Source organism: Thermobia domestica, chromosome 12 (genome assembly GCF_964235325.1).
Source record: "Thermobia domestica chromosome 12, izTheDome1.hap1.1, whole genome shotgun sequence".
Taxonomy (NCBI): Eukaryota; Metazoa; Arthropoda; class Insecta; order Zygentoma; family Lepismatidae; genus Thermobia; species Thermobia domestica.
In genome coordinates, this window is record NC_137465.1 from 77,285,786 (window position 1) to 77,311,396 (window position 25,611).

At 36.6% G+C, this 25,611-nt stretch overlaps 2 protein-coding genes across 4 annotated transcripts in view; one reads left to right on the forward strand and one right to left on the reverse strand.

Annotated features, from left to right (window-relative positions):
* The window catches only part of LOC145666520 (uncharacterized), a 466,510-nt gene that overhangs the window by 417,235 nt on the left and 23,664 nt on the right, over positions 1–25,611 (forward strand). The gene's annotated exons all lie outside the window — the stretch shown is intronic.
* Positions 1–25,611, reverse strand: part of LOC145666521 (uncharacterized) — a 411,536-nt gene that overhangs the window by 175,251 nt on the left and 210,674 nt on the right. The window lies entirely within an intron of this gene.

Below are 25,611 nucleotides of genomic sequence, written 5' to 3' on the forward strand. Positions count from 1 at the left end.
ACTAGAATCGAACCAGGAACACCACGCATCGGAGGTGAACGCTCTAGTACTGACCTGTTTTTCTCGTGTATACCTTTCTAAATAATAATCGTCAATAAAATCTATCACCAAATTATTTTAATTCTTTATATCTAATTTGGTTTAAGTTCTAAAATTTTTTAGGGAATTAAATTAAGAAATCTTCGTTAGTAGTCTTAATCTTCCTTATGCGTTTTTTTGCAAAATAATTTAAAATCTCAGTGTATTAATCTGTTAAAGTATATTTACGCTTTACTTCATTTGTGGAAAAAATACTTCCTTTTCAACTTGTCTACTTAAAAAATCTATATGAGAAACTTAAAAATCTGTATACATACGATTTTTTAATTTCCTATCTTATATATATATCGCAACAATCATAACTGCTGTGTGTTGCGAGCTTGTGGGGAGCAACTAATTTTGAACAAGACTGTACATACAGCATAATGGCACACTAATCCAAAATAGTAGGATTGTAGGTTTACCAGAGGCAAAACCGCTTTACGCTTGGTCATGAGTCAGTCGAAGATCATGAACGCAGTGACAGGCCGTCGACATCAAAAAGTGACTAGAATATCGATAAAGTGAAGAAATGTTGATCGAAACCGTAAATTACCAAATGATTTGAACATTACTTATGAATTCCTTCAAGACATTATAATGAATGGTTTGGGTTTGCACCGTATACAGCAAATTTAGTGCCGAAATACATGAATTTCATGCAAAAAAGGGACCGCATCATAATGCAAAAGACATGATTTGCAAGAGTGAATCGGGCGCAACTTTTATCAAACGCATCATTACTGTAGACGAGACGTGGGTTTGTGAGTATGATATGCAATCCAGACATGAGGCGAGCGAGTGGCGAGAACCCAATAAGCCAAGATCGAAATATCCACGTCGTTTTCAGTTGAAAAATAAGGTGATGCTCACGGTTTTCATGGCTTACAACGATGTTGTACGTCATGAATTTCTGCCAGAAAGTCAGGCAGTCAACAAGAAGTATTATTTGGGCGTTATGAAGCGTTGCGTGAACCAATTCGCCTAAAAAGAAAAGATCTCCGGACAAACAGCTCGTGGATTTTTGCGCCATGACAACGCAGTGTCGCACAATGCTATCATTATCCGCGAGTTTCTAATCAAAAACGTAAAGAATACCATTCCGCAGCCACCGAATTCACCGGATTTGGCTCTTGCTACTTTTTCCTGTTTGATCGATTCAAGAAATCATTGCGGGGAACGGATTTTAACAGCCTAGATGAGATAATACGAAAATCGAAGATGGCTCTGATGAATATGCCGAAAATGAGTACCACAAATGTTTTGAGAACGGGATCAAGCGCTGGAATAAGTGCGTTGCAGTCGATGAAGATTACTTCGAAGGGGACATCAATTTTTAGGAATAAACTTGTATGTTTAATTTTGTGGATGAATTTCGGGAACTTTTTGATCAAAATAGTATATGCCGATCGCAAACCTTTTAGCCTAGGACGATGGAATTCTGTAATTCTATTGGCCAACACAGGTATGACATTATCAAGAGTAATAAATTTAGGCTTAACATTGAATCGAGACAGATGTCTCATACCGTAACAAACAACGCTAATGGTCCTGTCTGCAGATAGATGTAATCATAACACAATGTTGAATCGTAATGTATTACATAAAGCTCGTAATGTAAACAAGACGAAAGTAGATAGAAAACACGAAATAAAAATCCGCAACTCGATGCAAAGAAAACGAAAATAAACTAAGATAGACAAACTGAAATTACATGTATATAATATGAATACTCAATGGTACAGTCAATCACAAATTCTATCTTCGCCTGGAGATACAAAATAATTGCCGTCAGTGGAAGTGAGTGTGAAGGTATGAAAGTCAAATTTTCTTTATCCCTGAAAGCAACTATATTCTATATAGATACAATTTTCGCTGCTTTAGAAAAGATTTTTCCTCACACAGGCATAGGTAAAGAATGCATGTTCCGCTGTATACTGATCAAAGTACACTATTGTGCCATTTCTTTACATAAATTGTCGGTACTGGTTAAGAATCAGGACCACAGATTTGTAAAATTTACAGAAGAAATGTGTATTTCAAAAGACGAATATCTAATGTGGTAACGTATTGTAGTTTACTAAACCGTAATGCAAAGTGTATGCTATTTACCATATACTGCAATATAAGGAATGCAAGATGGTGCAGGTCAAGTTTAGGCACATCACATTTTGCCAAATTTACAGATAAAATTCAATACTTTAGATGAAAAACCATGTTTATAAGGAACAAATTTTGCTGGGAGCAAAATTAAATATTAAGTACTGCAGCTTTATTTTATGTTTACAACTGTGGGGTTACTAGTGTAAGTGATTAAAAGCACTATACGACAATTAAAATAAGCTCGTGCGTGTGTGAAGGATGACTGTAGTAGATACTATTTACCGCCGGCAGAATATTTCTACACGGTGTAAGAAAGCTGTATTTTATGATTACAAATGTAGCACTACTAGTGTGAAACCATTACATGTGCTATAGGAACTCGTATCACTGCGAAAACGCACGTGCTTTCAGTATCTTCGCTTACGCTCATGGCTACTATCTCTGACATGGCTACTCACTTGGGACTTCTGCTAGTCCACCAGAGTAGTAATGGGGTGCCCTGATCGAAGTTTGGACTTTCACCCCGACCTTTGTGACGTCTTAGGTCAATGGCCTTGGCTCGGGGTCATTGACCTAGAGGTACTTAGGACCACCTCCTCTAGATTTTGGCAGGGATACCTTTGCCCACCCCCTAAAATTTAGCAGGGGTACATAGGACCACCCTCCTTAAATTTTGGAAATTGCCAAATCTAAAAATTTCGTATGGTAGCCTAAAACCATAGTATGTACCTCTATTAGTATTGGGGGTCTACCTTGTTCCCTTTCACCGCGGTGGCTCAGTGGTAGAGCGTTCACCTCTGGTACTTGGGGTCCCGGGTTCGATCCCAGCCCCCGCCAAGTGAACTTTGTAGTGGACAAACACCGTGTGCGTGGGTTTTCTCGGGGTTCTCCCGTTTCCTCCCACTTTCTTCATTCCACCATTTCATTCATTACTCATCATCACCGTCTCCTTTAGCCTAACCGGCATAACCGTGGGACGTAAAACTCAAATATTTCATTTCATTTTTTGTTCCCTTTCATGGGTAAAAAATTGCCAAAAATTCAAATTTCGCAGGTTTTGACCTAATTTATCCCCTTTGATGAGGTCTTATTACCCTATATAGTTGTATGGGCGTATACAGGGGTCAATTACCTTTCATAATACATGCGTACATTAATGCACCCCTTTAAAATTTTGGGAGGGGTACCTTGACCTACCCCTTAAATTTTGGAAATTGCCAAACCTAAAAATTGGGTGTGGTAGCTTAGCACCGTAATATGTACTTCTATTAGTATTGGGGGTCCACCTCGTTCCCTTTCATGGGTAAAAAATTGTCAAATTTTAGTACAACCACGTGTTTGGTTTTGACCTAAGTTATCCCCTTTTATGAGGTCCTATCACCTTATATAATTATATGGGCGTATGCAGGGATCCATTCCCTTTCATAAAACATAGGTACATTTGTGCACCCCTTGAAATTTTTGGGAGGGGTACCTTGGCCCACCCCTTCAATTTTAGAAATTGCCAAATTTAAACATTTGGTATCATAGTACTGGACCCTAATATATGTCTATAAATTTGGGTGGTCTACCTCGTTCCCTTTTAGGGGTACAAAATTGTCAAAATATAAACGTAAGCAATACATAGTACCACGTGTTTGGTTTTTACCTAAGTTATCCCCTTTGGTGAGGTCCTATTACCTTATATGATTATAGGGGTCCATTTCCTATCATAAGACACGGGTATATTGATGCATCCCTTTAAATTTTTGGCAGGGGTACATTGACCCACCCCTTCAATTTTGGAAATTGTCCAATTTAAGCATGGTACAGGACCTCAATATGTATCATGATAAATTTCGGTGGTCCTTTCATGTGTACAAAATTGCCAAATTTTTAGTACAACCATGTGTTCGGTTATTGACTCAATTTATCCTCTGATAAGGTTATAAGGTATGGACGGGTATCCCCTTTCAATTTGGTAGGACCCTTAGGGTGTCAAATGCTAGTACGGTCACGTGATCGATGATTTGGTTTTGATGCGCGACGGGTCCCTGGTCAATGTTCTCTAAAAATTAGGTGGAAACTTTGAACAAGATTCATGGCATTTAAAACTTTTTTGAACTTTCAAACTAAAAGAAATCAAACCAAAATTTTCGAAACAAAAAATTGAAACGAAAACTTTTAAACAAAAATCTTCAAACTAAAAAATTTGCCAACAAAATTTTGAAACGAAAAAGATTTCAAATAAAATTTCAAACCAAATATTCAAAGAAAAATTTCAAACGAAAAATTTTCAAACAAAATTCTGAAACGAAAAATTTTGAAAGGAAAAATTTTCGGAACCAAAAATTTAAAACAAGAATTTTCAAAATAAAAATTTTAAAACAAAAACTTTCAAACTAAAGAATTTTCAAATCAGAAAGCTTGAAAAAGATTTTTGAAACCAAAAATTTTTCAAACCAAAAATTTGAAGCAAAATTTTCAAACGAAAAATTTAAAACAATTTTCAAACAAAATTTTGAAACAAAAAAATCTGAAAACAAATTTCATACAAAAAATTCAAATAGAATTTAAAATCAAACAGTGATAAACTTTCACGGTTAACCGTCAAACTTTATCCTGTTTTCAACTATTCGATTAACAAATAAACGGTTTTTCCGTTTCTCACCAACATTTATCAGTGAGTGCAAGAATTTACAAACTAAAATAAAAAAAATTGGAAGTCATTTTAAATACGCATCATATTTAAAACAAGGTTTTAGTGTTCATCATGGATACACGGTGGAAACATCCATTTCCTGTATTCTCGCAGGACCTAGTGGGTGTGCTGAAACGTATTTTGTGAAGCGATTACTGTCAAATATCCCAACCATGATCAATGCGAAATTTCGTGAGATATACTGGTATTATGCAGAATGGCAAGACGTGTATGCAACAATGCCGGTTCCAGTAGAATTTCACGAAGGACTTCCACGAATGAAAGATTTTCAGCCTCAAGATGGACCACATTTGATTATTATTGATGACCATATGCGAGAAGTGAATAGTGATATTGTTGATATGTTCACGGAAGGTTCGCATCATCGAAATATTAGTGTGATTTTTATAACACAAAATATATTTCATCAAAGTACAGGAAATAGAAATATGAGTTTAAATTGTTCGTATTTGGTGTTGTTTAAAAATCCGCGTGACAAGTCACAAATCAAGCATGTAAATTATCAAATCATGCCTGAGCATCCACTGCTTCAACAAGCAAGTTATGCAGACGCAACAAGAAACCCACATGGCTGTTTGCTGATGGATCTTAAACAAGATACACCAGATGAAATGCGATTTCGTACAAATATTTTTCCCGACGATTTGCATCATTACGTTTACGTACCAACAATACATGTTTAAATTATTGTGCATGTGAAAAGGATGACAGTCTGTCACGATGTCTCCTACAGTGAAACACGCTGATCTGCTACGTGCTCTGCACAAAGCTAAATTAAGATTACGTAAAGCTATTACTGCCAATGCAGACGCTTCATTAATTCATAGTATTTGTGAATGTTGTTATAATGTCTTAAAAGGCAATGTTCCACTGACAAGTGCGCAGAAGGCAAGATAAAAGCGTTACAAGAACATGCTCCGCTATCTCGTGGACAATACAAAATCATTGGATAAAAAGAAGAAACCGTACAACAAGGAGGATTCTTACCTGCATTACTTGCACCTATTGTAGGAAGTGTGTTATCCAGTATTTTGTTTAAGCAATAAACATAATAGAACATAGCAAGAAGATGGTTTTAGTGCCACCAGAAATGCTTCAACGAATGCATGCATCATCAGCCCGTGTGAGTGAAAATCGAGAATCTAATCTCGATGGTGAAATGCAATCTATATTGAATACATCGTATGCAAGTGATGAAGAAAAATGGAATCAGTACAATAGAATATTACAGAAATATCTTTATGTGATACGTGAACAAGAAGAACCAATACCACTTACAATTACATCAATGAAACCTGATAATGACGTTCCGAATGTTGACGATAGCACGAAGCAAGAAATTTTAGCCGTAATACCACAAATGTATCGTAAGAAAGCCGAATTACTATCCCGTCGTTTAAAACAAGATGACGCAATTACGTGGGATCATAAAGGAACAGTGTACATCAACGATAATAAACTGCATGAATCCAATATTGTAGATTTAATGTGTGATGTGACTCGACCGAGGAAACATTCTAATCCTCAAGGCTGGGAATTGTTTTGCAACTACCTTGCATCGTCAAACGCGCCTCAAGAATTGATTGGTAATCCACGAAGATTAAACTATATTGTCAAGCATAATAGTACAACAGCATTTGAAGGATCTGCACCACCAAAACCTGCACCTGAATTATTTTCTTCCGGAAAAAAAGATGACGATGTTTTAGAAGTCCAACCAAAATGAAAACGTATCATTCCACAATGGTCCACGTACAAACCATGAACAAAAAGTTGAAATCCATTTATTACGATCCAGCACATCCTGCATCATTTTCTACTGCAAAGAAATTATGGCAAGCCACGGGAAAATCTATACCTCTAGCAAAAATAAAACTTTGGTTAAACAAACAACCCACCTACACGTTACATCGTCTTGTACGTCGTCGTTTCCGTATAGATCTTTATCTTATCAACAATATTGATGATCAATGGGAATGTGATTTAAATAATTTACAATCACTTCAAAACTATAATGACAATTACCGTTTTATTCTTACAGTGATTAATGTGTTTTGTCGGTACGGGTGGGCTGTACCACTAAAATCAAGAAGTGCCGAGGATATAGTGAATGCATTTTACTTGATTTTCCAGGACAGGAAACCAATTGTGCTACGTAGTGATCAAGGAACTGAACACCAACAAGAAAGTACAAAAGTTTCTCAGGAAACACAACGTGCAACATGTTACAACAAAGGATCCAGATATTAAAGCCAGCATCGCAGAAATATTTAATCAGACATTGAAACATCGTATGTGGAAATATTGCCTTTACTTGTAAAAGCATACAAGGAAAGTCTACACTCCAGTATTAAAATGGCACCTGCAAACGTTTCTCAGGACAATTTACTGGAGGTGTGGCATAACTTATGTGACAAAAAACTACAACGTTCAAAACAAGATACGGATTTATCTGTTGGTGATACTGTTCGTATTAGTAAAACAAAACGTATCTTTGACAAGGGTTACCTCGAGAACTGGACTTGGGAAATATTTAGAGTAAAAGCCATTGTACCAAGAAACCCACCAGTGTATCGACTAGAGGATTTAAATCATCAACTCATCGATGGTGTTTTCTACAGAAAAGAATTACAACCAGTACCACTCCCCTCGATGTTCCTCATCGATAAAATATTACGTACAAAAACAAAAGGTCGCAGAAAAGAGTGTCTCGTCCAGTGGAAAGAGTTGAGTTGATTTTAGTTTAGCGTCCCTTTCAGCAGCGAGGCTATATGAGACGTGGACCTACTGATTAACGTGGAATCCGAACCACATGAGCTCCCGCCGGGAATCGAATCCGGGTCTCCCACGCCAAAGGCGCGTACGCTAACCGCTTAGCCACGGAGGAGCTCTCCAGTGGAAAGGATATCCTTCTTCATTCAATTCGTGGATCCCTGCAATTACATTGAAGAAGAAGAAGAATGGAACCTAATGAAGATTTTTACGTTACACTTCCCAGTAATAGTTCCATGGATTATTTTCCAGAAAATACATTTACTTCATATATTACGAAATTACAACGACGTGTAGAGTTTTGCCAGAAATGGGATGTGGCAATTGTAGAGATTCATTATCCACATTCTTTACTGAACATTAACAGTGAAAACAATAAAATATATTACAAATCATCAAGTACCGTGGAAAGTCTTTAATCCTGCACATTATGTTCCGGTGGAAGAAATGAATTTTGAGCAAATACAAATCGATATACGGCATAGCACAGGTCATCGTATGCCATTCACCTTTGGAACGTCATGACTGATCCGTATTTGCAATACTACCAAAAACAAGCGTTATCCGGTATCGGCAACGTCTATGTGGGAAGTCCCTATCAAGCAGGACATTGCATTGGAAGTTTCCTTGGTGGCTTATTTCGTTCAGTGTTACCACTTATGAAGCAAGGAGCTAAAACTGTGGGGAAAGAATTATTAAAATCAGGTGCCAATATGATTAATGATGTGATCTCGAATCAACCGCTGGAAGAATCGTTTCATCAACATGCAAGAGGCAAAATCAAATTTACAAGAAAAAGCTAAAAATAAGTTGAAAACTATGCTGGGAAGTGGATATCATAAACGAAAATGGGATGACTGCTCTCAGTTTGAGATTGACCTTCCAACAATTAACACCACCATCAATCCTACGAAGAGACGTAAATTATCACATAAGAAGAAGATATCATTGGCATCGTCACCAGATATTTTTGATTAATTCAACGATGGCTTTCTTGCATCATCAATCCTGTGAATGTGTAAAAAGTGAATTGGATATTTTTTCAACGTTATCCACGCAAACCAGTGTTCTGGACAATCGTATTATTGGCTACAAACCAATTAGTTCAATAGCTGAAAATTCACCAATAGAATTTGTAGTGAGTGGTAGCAGTGATATTGATTTGCCACAAACCTTATTGTACATCCAGGCACAAATTGTGAAATCAGATGGTTCCTCCTTCGCCGAAACGGATAAAGCAATTGCACCTGTCAATGATTTTCTAAATGCTATGTTTAGTGAAGTACAAATCTACTTGGACAATAAACTGATTTCATTTCCGTCACATAATCATCCATATCGTTCATACCTGGAGAAACTGATCAATTATAGTGATGGAGCTAGAAATACACATTTACAAACAGCAATGTGGTTTCAAGATACGGCTGGTCATATGAACGCAACCACCAGTGAGAACGAAGGATTTCAACAACGCTATGAACTGACAAAACAAAGTATGAAATTCGGTATGATTGGACATCTTGATTGTGACATTTTTAATCAAGATAAATTTTTAATTCATGGATTGGAATTAAGTGTTAAACTTATTCCTGCAGAACAGTAGCGTAGCTAGAATATTTTTCAGGGGGGGCAACGAAGGGCCAAAGAAAATTTTGAGGGGGGCCATCTCCAATGAATGAAAAAATTGATTCACATAAATGTCATATATATATATATATATATATGTGTGTGTGTGTGTGTGTGTGTGTGTGTGTGTGTGTTCAAGATGAATGTTTCCATCTTTGTTGTTCATGGTTTTACTGTTTTCAAAACAGCGAAAATAAAAGAATTTACTACCTCAAACAACTAAGGCACATTTATACAATTGATTTCCATTCTAATATAAGTAGTTACTTAATCACGGCGTTTAAAATGTGTGTGGCTGCTTGATTTAGGTGGAACGTAGAAGCAGAGAAATATATATACACACACTCAAAATCAAAAGGGAACAAAGTGCCTCGTTGAAATTTGCACTTATATCATGATGCTAGTTATTTTAGGAATTTGCTTATTATATACGAAGGCAGAGCTACCAGAACTTTAGCTCTATTTTCGAATCAAGCTGATATGCATACTGTTATGTTAGGTTTTCACTAACAGATTAGTGGAAACTCCATTAAAAGTAAACTGAACTTATTCTATTTATTGTAATGATTTTCCTCACTCTCACAACAAAGAAAAACATTAAATATAACACTTCAAACACTTGTATAAATTATACACTTTCGTTACCTTTCAAAATCTTTTAATAAACAAGTATTATTACGTGACAAGGCAAGTTATTTTATGTCGTGTTAAACGGTAGAACGGACAGCATTATTTCAGAAAAGGTGGAAGATTATAAATTTCAAAAACAGCGCTTCGTCTATATTGTCTTGTTAAAATAGCTAATTTCACTTGTGTGCTTGGCAGCTGTAGCACATAGAAGCATTGATCAATACCAGTTTGTAACAGTTTACATTACAAAAGAAGTATGTAGTTTACTTAGGTAGTTAATAAAACTGCTTATGAATACAAAAACAAAAGTATGATCAACCATGTGCATTTGAGCTTAGCGGTATTACAATGACTTCAGATTCGGAAGATGATGTGATCGATCCCTCGTGGGCAAATATTTCGACTTAGGAGTTTACCAAGATTCTTCCTTAGTTCACTAGCGAAATGTTTATGGCCCAGTTGACTCATTTCTCTCATATTCTCTGAGCCTCGGATGTTTCAAAGCCTTGAAATAAATTCAAATGTAGTTGAAGTAACTTAACGCTACTGTACTGTAGTCGATGGTAAATTAATTAGTTTTGAGATTGGATATGAAGGCACAGCATTAACTAGTAGGCGCACAGTATATCCTGTTCAAAATTCACGTCACCACTGATTTACTGTTCTGCATAATTCCTACAATGTAATTTTCTCTGTAATGGTTAAGCATATTTTGATGAAGAACAAATATAAATCTGCGATAAAATTTGGTATTCAGTGACTGAACTCACTGAATGGAGTCTTTATAGACCAGTTCCATAAACTCCTAATATCTCTCTGACTACTAAAAATCAGATAAGATAACGGGATGACACAACCTGGTCACGAGAGTAACTATTTCTTTTATACAAAATAACATTACTGCCGCGACCAACTTGTATCATCTCGGTATCTTACCTGATGATTGGTAATCAGGAGATTGTAACACTGGCTCTGTGATAAACTTTGGAATTTCTGTATGAAGTAGCATTTTAGGGATGAAACTATAGTTGAAATTTTTAAAGGATAATATTACTGAACGATTTATTTACAAAGAATCACTGAATTTTATTACATTTCCCCAGGCTTTAGTTAGTAGTATCGGTCCATCAAGCTCTGACTCCGTTTTCCTAGAGGCCGCTGGTATCGCTTGTTAACATTGTACCAGAAGGATTCTACAGAATTGCTAATGGCCAAGAGCGTTAGGAAACTAGACGTACTAAAGACAAGACCAGAAGGTAATCGAGCGGGAGAATTAGTATCGGTAGCAAATAGTACTTGCTCGTAGTATTCAGCATCTAATTTTTCTCAAACGATCGGGATGCGAATAACAGAGGGAATGATTATTTCACAAGTAATAAAAACTTCTGCTCTCTTCTTTTATTGTTAATTAAACAAGCCGGCTCGATATTAAGATGCTTTGAAAATAATAATAATGCCAAATTATTTAATGGATGCTATGCATTTGTTCTATGTCGCCATAATCAATGGTAATTAATTACTTGGTGCACAAATTTTAATAAGTAATGTACGAAAACTTCTTTCGTCCAACGCAAGAGTAATGTTTTTCTGTAGTGTATGTTATTTGTTAGTAAGCATCTCATATTTTAGTATGACTTTCAACATTGAAGCGAATGAGAATGCCGACTGATTTGATTTTTCTTTTTTTGTTTGGTTCTTTGTCCAAAACAAAGGAGATAACTAGATAAGGGACAGAGGTTAAAAGGAATGTTCAGGTGGTGAGGTCAATGCATATGCATCGATGGATATACACCCCACAGATTTCAGTGAATTAGATCTTGATAAACTACAAGCAAAAACGAGTAACGATACCGGTATTTTATTCGGAACGCAGACTATTGCAACATACGGTATTCTGCAGTTGGTAATTCTGTTGTCGAGAGACGTTTTGGTAGTAGTTTCACTTGTAGTAACGACCCACTCACCGTTTGTTGACGTATAGCAATATCACTGTGTACGGGGGCCACTAGGGGGGCCAAGAATTTGAGCAAGGGGGTCTGGCCCCCCTTGGCCCTCCATTAGCTTCGCCATTGCTGCAGAACCAAACTTTTGTCTCATAGCCAGTGAAAGTGATCTCAATGCAAAAATCAATATTCTAGATGCATCGTTGCAAGTGAAAAAAGTCAGCAATAGCCCTAGTGTCAAATTGGCACACAATAAAATTTTACAATCTACACCGGCAAAGTATCCTCTGACAAGGGTTCAAATGAAATCATTTACCATCCCGAAAGATATACAATCCAAAACTATTGGTAACCTGTTTATGGGAACATTGCCAAATCGTATTATTGTAGGATTTACATCGAATGAAGCATCCAGTGGAACTATTACCAGCAATCCATTTGAATTTCAACATCTAAATATTAATTTCTTTACATTGTACGTGGATGGAAAAGCTGTACTTTCAAAACCATTGCAACCCAGCTTTGAAGAGAATCTACATTTCATCGTACCACACGTTGTTCTCAGGCTCTGGCATACATTTTACCAATACTGGAAATACAATTTCAAGAGCCGACTACAAGAATGTATATACACTGTTTGTATTTGACCTAACTCCCGATTCTTCTGCTGGAGATTGTCACTATTGGAATTTACAACGACATGGAGCCATCCGATTGGAAGTTCATTTCCAAGAGAAATTAGCAGCACCTGCAAACTGTATTGTGTATGGGTACTTTTCCTCACTCCTAGAGATCGACCACCAGCGCAGCATTGTCCTGGACTTTTAAATTACAAGGTACGTATACGTTATGTATCATTTCCATTCACGATGTTGAATACATTACAATTAGTTAGTGCTTTAAACGGTAGTCCATTTTTCAGAAATCATTTTACCGGGGTATTTGCAAGCGATGAGTTGCACTCACGGATTTCTCTTCCTCTGGCAATCATTGTAAATACAGATCCATCCACATGATTAGGAAGCCATTGGATTGCAATTTATATTGATAATCGCGGTGTTGGAGAATATTTTGACACCTATGGCCTTCCTCCTTATGTACACAACATGTTACATTCTTGAAACTTCATTGTATGTACTATAAATATAATAATATCCAAATGCAAAGTCTTGGTTCATCTGTATGTGGCTGTTATGCTTATTTTTATTTGCGTTGTAAAGCCCAAGGAAAATCTCTGCGTGAAATTCAATACTTGTTCACAACAGTACTTTCGGTTAATGATCGTAGACTACTACAATATACCTTCCAGGTAATTTTATCATATTTATCATTGAGAGTGTATTTGTTTTATCATAATCTATTTCTATGCTAATCATCTTTTTTTCCTCGTTCTTTTTACAAAATTCACAATACGAAGCTTTGCAAACCGGTGCTATGCTGCAAAACATGGAAACAAATCATCACAATCAAGAAGAGGAGGAGGAGGTCTAATGAAGAAACCCAGGTCAATATACAAACATTGTCAATACATTAGTGTGACAAGAAAGAAAAAGAAGAAACCAGAAAAGTGAATAAAATACAATTTATGCTTATCTATGTGTTTTTATTGTTCATTCCATCAATATGATACAACGTTATCAGATTAATGGATTGTTCGCTGCGATATAAAACGAGAACCCTGGTCATAAATCTTGTTCAAAATTTCCATCTAATTCCTAGAGAACATTGAGCAGGGACCCGTCGCGCATCAAAACCAAATCATCGATCACGTGACCGTACTAGCATTTGACACCCTAAGGGTCCTACTAAATTAAAAGGGGATACCCGTCCATACCTTATAACCTTGTCAGAGGATAAATTGAGTCAATAACCGAACACGTGGTTGTACTAAAAATTTGACAATTTTGTACACATGAAAGGGCCACCGAAATTTATCATGACATAGTGAAGCCCTGTACTATGCTTAAATTGGACAATTTCCAAAATTGAAGGGATGGGTCAATGTACCCCTGCCAAAAATTTAAAGGGATGCATCAATATACCCGTGTCTTATGATAGGAAATGGACCCCTATAATCATATAAGGTAATAGGACCTCACCAAAGGGGATAACTTAGGTAAAAACCAAACACGTGGTACTATGTATTGCTTACGTTTATATTTTGACAATTTTGTACCTCTAAAAGGGAACGAGATGGACCACCCAAATTTATAGTGATACATATTAGGGTCCAGTACTATGATACCAAATGTTTAAATTTGGCAATTTCTAAAATTGAAGGGGTGGGCCAAGGTACCCCTCCCAAAAATTTCAAGGGGTGAACAAATGTATCTGTGTCTTATGAAAGGGAATAGACCCCTATACATGACCATATAACCATATAAGGTAATAGGACCTCATCCAAGGGGATAAATTGGGCCAAAAACCTCCGAAATTTGAATTTTTGTCAATTTTGTACCCATGAAAGGGAACGAGGTGAACCACCAAAATTTATAGTGATACATACTAGGGTTCTATACTATTATACCAAATGTTTAAATTGGTCAATTTCCAAAATTTAAGAGGTGGGCCAAGGTACCCCTCCCAAAAATTTAAAGGGGTGCATTAATATACCCATGTCTTATGAAAGGTAATGGACCCCTGTATACGTCCATATAACCATATAGGGTAATAACACCTCATCAAAGGGGACAAATTAGGTCAAATACCTCCGAAATTTGAATTTTTGCCAATTTTTTACCCATGAAAGGGAACAAGGTGGACTCCCAATACTACTAGAAGTACATACTATGGTCCTAGGCTAACATACCAAATTTTTAGAATAGGCAATTTCCAAAATTAAGGCGGGTCCTAGGTAGTGTTGTAAATAAAGAAAAAGGTTCGTATTTTTTCAGAAATGTAAGTTTTTTTTTAGAAAAAAACATTGCCTCTCGTTTTTTTCTAAATTTCGTTTTTTTTTCAAATAGTCATTTGTAATGCATCTTACGTCTATTTAAATGTGAAATATTTTTATGTAGGTGTAATCACCGTAAAATGGAACATAAATTAAACGCTAGATACTGATACGCTACAAATATTTTACAATTTACATAAATACCATACCTATTAACAATTCGAATCTCAGCAGTTTTCATCAATATCAACTAAGAAATAAAAGTAGAAATGAAATTTTGTTTTTTCGTGAAAGCAGGACTTTAATAAGTACGAAAATAATGTCATGAACAGTATAAAATTCCAATAACTTGTCTAAAGGTAAAAACTAATACTAATTTGCCTAATAGTATTTTTCTAAATGTCATATATAAATAATTTGTCGACCAGATATATATCATATGCAGAGCCGGCTCTACCATATATGCAACACGTGCATTTGCGTGGAGCGGCAAGCTTGGATGGTCCGGCAAAATCTGTCATAATTATCTTATTTAAATTAAATATTTCTTGTTGGAAACAGACCTCATGATGATGATAGTTACATTTACTAAGCTGATATTCTATTTGAATACTACATTCATAAATTATGTTTAGGTTGCATTAGTTTAAGGCCACATGGACAATGCTAAAGCAAATGGTCGAATAAATCCGAGCACAAATTGCTTGATTGTTATCAAATGCAAGAATTCAATTCTCGAATGGTAGTGAATATCTGTTCTCTTTAGTAAGTTATCACAGTTTTGATATGAAACTAGTCTTGTTTTTGTCAGAAACAAGTTCCTTTTCATTGAAGATAGAAACAAGTTTTTTTTTTAATGTTAGAGGATGTAGAAGAAAAATCAAGAAATCTAAAATCAAGACAGATAAAAGAGCTAGTTGCACTGATAGATTGAGATTGAAGCTCGATAGTGAATTCTGTAAAAAGGGTTACTATCTTTCCTCTGCAGGAGTGTTTGCTTTATCTTTCACTAACATAATAGATTAATATTTAAAGAAAAAAACAGACACAACGGGATTGCATTTTTAGTGAGTATATAAGCCTTTCTGAGTGCAACTGCACTTACCCTCACCTTTGTTGTTCATGCTGGAGTAGCATACTTAAAATTATGACTTTTAAGATTTTTTTTTCTTGGAGTAAGGGAGAGGCGGCAAATTATGCCATTGCACGAGGCGACAAATTGACTAGGACCGGCCCTGATGATATGTATATAAAAGACCTGAATATAGGATGACTCAATTTGAAGTAATGCAGGGTACTTCAAAAATAATATTAGGGTTTTGAAACTTTGTAGTATCTATTACAATTAACTTAGAATTATAAATATTATATCAAATGAAAGAGCAACTTAAACAGTTTTGTACCCACGCATGTACATGCATTGTTTCTTCTGTCTGCCGTTAGAAAGAGCAAGTAGCAAAGATGGAGACTAGAGAGCAGAAAGCTTTTTGTGTTTTAATAAAAACTGAATCTGTACAGTGCAACCGTCTGTGTGAAGAAAATTAAAGAGACGCTTGCAACTACGTCTTTATCGTTTGCAGTTGCTACAGGTCTAAAGCCTACAGACTACCGTTTACGTGCCAATTTCGCAAATGAAATATTCCTACATAACAATGAAGATTTTCTGGATAGTGTCGTCTTCAGTGATAAATTGACCTTTCACCTAAGAGCTAATGTGAACACTCATAATGTTTACATCTGGCCGTCAGCAAATCCTCAGGAGATGGTACAGTTAAAATGAGACTCCCCTAAATTGAATGTGTTTTGTGTCATATGACGGAAAGTTTATGGGCCTTTCTCGCCTATCGACTAGATGTGTGCCGTGTGACGAACGGAATCTCACATTGAACACATGTAGCAAAGACTGTTTGAGGTGCTCTTTTACTTGATGCATTGCTTTATAATTGTACGTAAAATGTAATAAGTACTACGATTACGAAGACTCAAAACCCCAAAATTTATTTTGAAACACCCTGCATTTCTCACCAACAGTGTTGGAACTAAGATGTAAAAAGGAGAGAAAATTTTCCTTACAAAGTTATTGTTTACAACGATATTATTATTAGTCGAGACTATAACTCCAACAACAACACGAGTTAGTTGTCAAAAAAATGTAATCAAATGTATACTCGGTGGCCCGTGTGTGTCACTTTTTAATCCGCTCCTGTGTGGACACTAATTAAGATATCGGGATATTATTCTTGCAAAATATGATTGGACTATAGTTTATCATATTAATTTCTTTTTCTTCTGGTGTCGAATTCCCTTCTCAAATTTCACCCCAGTCAAAAATTCGAGAATTTTTTAATTTCCTTTACTTCTTTTTTCCCTGTAGCTTCCTTCGCTGTAGAAAGTCATCCTTAAGACTTGCCAGGTAGATACCTCGGATGGATACCTAACTGTTGACATCAATTGGACGGGCCTGCGCGCAGTGTTGTCAATTAGGAAAATTGAAATTCTCCTATATTTGCGCAAAAAATTATATTTTTTTTATAAATCTGTACCTATACGTCCGAGTGCAAGTCAACGTACGCCAATCTAACATTTGTCCTTACTTAATAAACGCAAGTACAGATAGTTACAATGGGGTAATTAGGAGGCACATAAAATTCGTACTTAGGTTCTAACCCTTGATTTTTCTAGTTTTTCCTTACTTTTCTGTTTACTGTTTTCTAGTTTTTCCTTACTTTTCCGTAATATATGTTTGGTAATTAGAAGCTTTGTTCCTTAAATATCGCCATAATACTTGTAGGATATACACTGGTGTACCAATTTTTAATTTAAGATACTTTGCGTCTGTCTGGTAGAGTGTTGGCAGCTACAGAAAATTTTAATTCCAGATTTTAGGGGGGAATTTTGGAAAAATTATGTTTTGTCTCTATTATTTCCCTCTTGTAGGCTATATCGGAACAAACGTACCAGTATCTGGAAGTCTCGTCTTTGCTCTACACAACGCACTATAGAAAGTTTCAATAGGATAATTAGGAGAAGTACAGTTGAGGTTTATAGTAGACCTTGTTCTCTAATTGGAAAGATAACTGTGATTTTTTTGAAGGTAGAATGAGATATTTTTTATTGACATGCTTACTCGTCGCAATACTTGTAGATTATATTAGAGGTATACCAAAGCTTATTTTAAGATAGTTTGTGTGTGTGTGATAGTACTGTTGCCAGCTAAAGAAAATTTCAATTCCAGATTTTAGGGGCAAATTTTCGAAAAAAAATTCCCTTTTTATTGCTATTATTTCCTTCTTGTTGGCTACATTCGAACAAACGTACCAATGTCTAACAGCCTCATCCTTAGCCTGCACAGCGCACCATAAAAAGTTTCACTAGAATAATTAGAGGAAGTACAGTTGAGGTTTATAATAAACCATGTTCTGGAAATGGTAAGAAAATGGTGAATTTCTGAGGTAGAATGATATTTTTTTAAAATTTCATGCTTACTTTGTTATATATCGCAATGATACTTGTAGGATATATTCTTGGAGTACTACGGTTTATTTTCAGATAGTTTTCGTCTGTCTGATGGCAGCGTTTCCAGCCAAAACAATTAATTCCCGCTATTAGGTGAAAAATTCAGAAAATTTCCATTTTCCCCTCTATTATTACCCTCTTACTGGCTACATTGAAACAAACGTACCACTACCTGAAAGCTTTCTCTTTGCCCTACAGAACGCACCACAAAAGTTTCAATAGGATAATTAGAGAAGCTGTAGCCCCGGCATATTTGATTATTGCTTCTGAGGCGTAAAAAGTGTAAAAATTTCATGTGTATGACACAATTTTTTCTTTCCCCTCTTTGAATGAAAGCCAGCGACTTCAGGATTTCACTGTATCTTGTCAACACACCAAAGATTTGTTTAGGTGACTTGAATCCATATAGCAGCAGTGGTGCTAGATACAAAAAATTTTGAAATTCGGTTAGGGATTTTTTTGTAAATTTTCACCCCTGCATTTCACTCAATAATTTCCCACCCGTTGGCAACACTGCAATGCAAATTACACCAAAAAATAGCCACATCCATTTTCTAAAAAACAAGGCCTTAACTATATCAATCGAATGAATAGTTTTTGAGCAATAAGTCAGTAACTGGAAATGTAGGAAAACGCCAAAAATGACCTGGGGCCGAAAGGAATAATCAAACAATTTTGCTCGTATGGGTACAAAGAAACAAACGATTTGTAAGTTACGAGGGCTTCGACTCAAGTTCTGTTGATTATTTCAATAATCTGCAACATAAATCAATAAATAATAGTTGCCAGAAAAAAAACAGACATTTGAAAAAAAAAAACATGAAAAAGAACGTTTTTTTATTGAAAAAAAACTTCACAGAAAAAAAACGTTTTTACAACACTAGTCCTAGGTACCCCTGCCAGAATTTAGGGGGTGGGCCATGGTACCCCTGCCAAAATTTAGAGGTGGTGTTCCTAAGTACCCCTAGGTCATTGACCCCGGGTAAAGTTCATTGACTTTTGACGTCTCAAAGGTCGGGGTCAAAGTCCAAACTTCGATCAGGTCTCCCCATTACTACTACCAGCTTCTCCCTGACCCAACTTTGTTAGACAGCATTCGTGCTATCTAGTGGCCTCGTAGATTTTTTGCACTGTAGTTTTTTATGATATATGTCTGGACTCTGCATTTATACGCCAATGGTGAAAGAATTGTGATTTTTAACATTTACTTTTGGTGGCCGCGTTAAACTTTATTTATGCTAAGTGCAAATCGTTTGGATGACAATAAGAAGAAAATTGGAAATAATTATAGTTTTTCAACATCTATTTCGAGTAGTATGCCTAAACTTGACCTACAGAAAATGAGCTCCTGATATAGGCACTAATAACGAACATGGAACTATGAAAATGAAAAGACAAATAAATTCTACAAGAATAAAATAACTTCCTAACCCCTAAACGATTGAAAGCATTGAAATACTTTAATACATAAGAGAAAACAAAAACAGGTCTACTTATGACTCAGGATTCAAGAAGGGTTCTGGTTCCTGTCGTCATATATATGCTCGGCCAATAAGATTACAGAACACAAACCTCGTATACTCAAAACGTGTGGAATTGGCGAATATGCTGTCTCTTGGAAAATGTTACAGTACAAAAATGCAGTATGTACAAAAATAAAAAGTAGTGAAAATGTAAGTAGATGTAGTTTCTCCGATACGGTAGAAAGGCAAATTTAGTAATAAAAGAAGATTAAGTAGATACCAAACAGAAACCTAAGGTCGGGATTTTCGATACAGCTTATGGTATACAAAGAATATTTTCAAAAATATTACCATATCCGATGCAGTTTACAATACGGGTCAATGCATGTCTTGTTCTCCATCTGGTGTCTTCTATGCACTCCTTGATGGTAGTGAATGCCTGGATGATGTTATGTATCATTTCGTCTCTTGAGATAAATATTTATATGTACACATTGTCCTTGAACCACTCCCACATGGAATAGTCCATAGGTGCTAGGTCGCGTGAACGAGGTGGCCAGTGTACTAATTACGTTATGTTACTAATTACATCGAGATGGCCTCCCTGACTGATCCAGCTATTTGGAAATTTTTGATCAATATACTGACGTACAACGTGATATCGTAAGATAGTGCTCCGTAATGCTGTTATACAGAGGTTGTTCAGCCTACGTTTAGCCGATTTTACTCCCCCCTCCCGGGCAGAATGGATTCACTCGACCTGGCTCGTGGCGTCCTGCACTGTTGTGCAGTGGCTTCCTGGGAACGGAGTTGTTTTTCCGCGCGGACGACAATAACGCACAAAACAGGACCATTGTTGTGAGTGTTGTGTTAAATTTGTTTCCAAGTGTGTGGGTTTCCGCTCTGTGATCAAAATGCCGCCGAAACTAAGCCGGTTTTGGGAACGCTATGTTGCGGCTCTTTATGATGCCCACTTTAGTGTTTCTGTCATTAGAAAACAGTGCAGGAATGGTTGCAACATCAGTTTAAGTGGAATAAAAAATGTTATTAAAAAGTACAAGGGCAACGAAGCTCCACCGTTTGGATCACCAACGAAGTTGCCTAGGAAGCAGGAAACTCCACCGTGCAGAGGAAACTTCGCAAAATGGCAATGCAAGAAAATCCGCCAATACAAAGGTGTATGGCTACTCGTCTTGACGTGTCTTTGGGGACTGTGAGCCGGACGTTACACCATCAACTTAAGCTGGAAAAATTCATGAAAGCTCGCGGCTATCTTCCCACGGATGCCCACCAAAAGGAACGAAAGTGTAACGCCCGGAAGCTGTACGAACGGCATCTGGCAAAACAAAGGTGGATGTACGTCGGTAACGCTCGATGAAGCATGGATTAGCTTTCCGACTGCGGCAAACCGAAACCTATCATGTACCGAGAGAAAGGCGCCAAGAACTTTAGAAGTTGGGTCCGAGTCTGTAAAGAATCCTTCCCAAAAGGGTTCATGGTCGTTACTGGCTACTGTTACCGAGGTAAACTGAAGATTCGTAGGGTGACGAAGAACTGCAAAATAAATTCGCAGTATTTTCAGGAGCAGATCATGCGGCCGATCTACGAGCATGAGATTCCAACAATGTACGGAAATGACGCCAATCTGGTGCGCATTCACATGGACAAGGACTCATCACATACCTCACGATTGTCCCTCGCATTCTACAAGAAGATGGAGGAGACAAGTGGTATACAGGTGATACCTTTCAATGAGGTACCTGTTAAATCTCCAGATGCAAGTCCTATGGACTATTGTGGATTTGGATTGCTGAAGCGGGTTTTGGGAAAACGGCGTGTGGCAACTGTGGAAGGACTTTGGAAAGCTGTGCAAAGGGAATGGGACAAGATTCCCCTCCCAGTTCTTCAGAGAAGCCTATTAAAGTGGAAATTACGCTGTCGGGCTATTGTTAGGAACCAAGGGAAACACATCGAGCACTTACGGAACTGGCGCCATGGATTCTTCTAAATTTTTAGGTGAGCCGAAATTGGCCAAATGTAGACTGAACAACCTCTATATTGATGACATCCTGGTTTGAAGAGGGGATATCCTCTTGCAGTTCTGATAAGTCATCGCAGAAGAGGTGCAAGTAGACTTCACTAGTCAAAGGCTGAGGCAGGAAAAAAGGACGAGTAATCTTCTCATCAATAATTCCAGCCCACACATTTACCGCAAATCGTCCTGGATACTATCATACTTATCGTCAGTCTAGGATTTACGTCATCCAACGATGTGCGTTGCGGGTATTTTTGATCCCGTTCTGGTTGAAGGCAACCTCATCAGTAAACGAAATGAATGGCAAAATAGTAGGATGCATCTGTACCCATTCAGAAAACCAATATGTTGTCCACTCTCTCCTGGATGGAGATGCTGCACTCGTTGTAGATGAAATGAATAAAACTCATCTCCTCGAAGTACATCATGTACATGCGTACGAGGAAGGTGAAGCCGACATGAAATCCTTCTAACACTTGTTGTTGGAGTGCTTCACAGCCTGAATAGTGTCTTTATCTTGGTGTGACCTATAATCGCACTTTTTCCCTAACTTTTGGCTTGAAAAATTATGGTGTGACCTATAATCGAGATTTTTCCCTCAAATAATAAACCGTCAATTTCAAAATGACATGTACACGTATCTTCTGGGTTGAAATTAGTACCATTATGTAGTTACTGTAGTTACTTTTGTAAACCATCAAAAACTACAGCAGAAAAACTTACTTTCTTCGCAAAAATTGCCACCTTCATTGGTCACCGTTAACACCTTACACTGGCACAAAAATCACTTGTGCACTTAATACTTTTATTAACAGGAGTACGTATCTTTGTATACGGTATATATAATATATACAGTATATTTATATACATTATCTGTTCTTGAAAAAAGAAAAGCAACTTTGTTTAGCAAAACTGCCTCAGCTTGTTTGTACCCACCAAAATCAAACATAATCACTTCCCACCATTTCAGCATTACCGGCGTTTGATTCTTCACCCTCGCTAGACGATACAGAATGCTGCTCACAGTCTCTATCGCGAAGATCATCTTCAGTCCCATCAAGATTGTTGGAAATTTCAGTTTATGTGAAACTTTTCATGACAAGTACTTCTGATATTGACCGCCAAGCAGCCAAAAACAAACGGTACACTTCCGACAGATGCACGTTGCTAACTGCCTCCTGACGTAGAAGTTGGTTTGTTCATGATGTAATTTGTATACAATTGTCTTACACTAGCTTTGAATGGATGACTGATACACACTTTCAAAGCTGCAACACACAACTTTCTCGTAAATTTTTTAGTGCGGCCTATATTCAGGATTTACTTTTCTATAATCTCGTGTCAAAAGTTTAGGTGCGGTCTGTATTCGCACGCGGCTTATATTCGCGCAAATACGGTATTGTGAAGCCCGCTCCTATGTTTCCTGTATACTTTGAAGCACACTAATGTCACATTGCTGGTTATACACGTGTGAGAACACGCATGGATAGAGGAATCTCTGATTAGGAAATCTTCGATCGATGGTATTCTACCGCAGTTGTGAAACTACCATCACAAAACCCTTAGACCTACAGCATGTCCGTATACGCGGTATTTGTGAATATAAACCACATTCTACTGTAAAACTTTATCTTTACTCACTACCTCTTTAATAATCCTTAAATAAGTGTATTTCTCACCTCCTCACTGTCACTATCTATAATTAATAACTCATAAACTAGATTTAACAGTATCTATACTGCTCATCATGTATCTGTACTGCTCAAATGCAGAATGTAATACGTATTTTGCTATAACCTGACCAGCGAACGAGTGCGGGCGGCCGGTTTTGGAACTATAATGCAAGCAGCATTGTTTCTAACTGGATTGCTTGTAATTAATCCATCATAGTTCCTTTTGTTCTGTTCGTAATAAACCACTTCACGCATATCCTCAAGTGAAAACAAACAGTTACAAAAGTTATTGAAGTTATAATACTAGGCTCCTAAGTTTCAAAATTATATTGTGTGTGAAAGCAGTTAGTAGATTTAATTCTTTGTCACATGATAGCTAGAACCTGTCCAGGGAGTCCAGGAGAAATTTCTTTCCTCATAAATAAAAGTTGTGAATTTATTATGTACTGAAGCAATGATACTTACGCTTACTCTACCCATACGCTAATGTTTTATCAATACTTTTATTCGAACTCTACCAAAGGGCTGGATTTCTATAATGATCCTAAAAGAAGGACGCACGGAATAAAATTTTACAAATCAATCCCGAAAGGCAAGCTATCCAATCTCATAAATCTTTAAAAGATGAAGGAAAAAATTCTCCACCTCCCTTTCCCCAAAGGATTCACATTTCTCTCTCTACCGATAAACGTACACTTGAAACAAACACAAGAACAAGGTGAGCCTTAACCTTAACTTGATTTAAATTTACAGTTACAAGATATTTCGCAAATCTCCAAGCTATCAACCTTAAATTAATCTTTTCGTCATTGCCATTGTTTCTGCGTTTTACAGGCTGCTCCTGTTTTATAATGATATCAAATCAGTTTTTTCACAATCTGCATAATACACGGTTGAAGCTCACTGACTCGTCAATTATGCTATATTGTTCTTAAATTGGTAATTTCCACTCATATATCCCTATTCACAATACATCTGCATTACTGCAGGAATGGATCACTACAACTACATAACTTACGGCTTTCTTTATTAAGCGTAAACAGTTTAGGCTATGTATAACATCTAAACTGCAACTTTTAAAAACCGTTCGATACACTGCAGGGTGAAACACTCCGCTCCCCTGTCCCACCGCGCTTGCCAAGGAACTGATGTAAACACAACAGCAGCGCCATCCCCTCAAAACTGCACTGCTATCCTGGTCAGGTAATATAACAAACAAACAAACAAGAGTGGTAGCGTATCACGTCAGGCTATGTTAAGATATGTGAAGTGTTTGTGTAGTACAAAAAGTAATTATTTCATATATTCTGCCAGTGTACTATAATAAGTGATTCGGTATAGTATGTTCTGTGCTGTACTTGAATGCAGATTTCATTTTACTGTCATCTGTCGTTTACAGACGGATCTGACGATTGTGTACACCTGTCGACAACTGTTCCTCCTGGACCTGTCGATAAACATTCTAGGACAACTATTCAATATTGTTTTCTGTATTTTAATGTTCATATGTATCTGTAATATTTCGATGAAACTTATTGTAAAAGACTCATTATTGTAATTGAATAAATTATTATTTAATTATAAATTATTAAACAACATTATTGAAATAAATAGTCGCAAGACTCAAGCAAATTGCTTTTACCGGCGTAGAGTTATGATTTTTCTCTAGTAATGTTCATGCTACTAACGTGAATCTTTAACATCGCCGGCATAAAGTGTAGTAACTACTTTTTCTCTTGTATTTTCCCTAGTGACAATGTTTCCATTCAATAACAGGAGATAATGTTTTTTTTTAAAAAAAAAAAGAATTTTAGAGGGATTTCCTTTTTAAAAAAATCCCTTTGCTACTTCCTTCCTGTAGGCGTACTTACAATAACATGTACACTGTCAGAAAGCGTCATTACCTTTTAAATGAGATATGATTTTTGTCTGTACGCAAGTACAGGATGTGCTATATGCAATTAACTGAAACTCAGCAGGTTCCAGGGTCTCAGCCCTCTGTACCCCCTATATCGGAAACCTGGAGGAATAGGTCATATGTTCTTATAAAGTGTGAACACCATTAGCAACTCCCAAAATTTCTGCACTTAATCATCCGACACCATATATATATATATATATATATATATATATATATATATATATATATATATATATATATATATATATATATATATA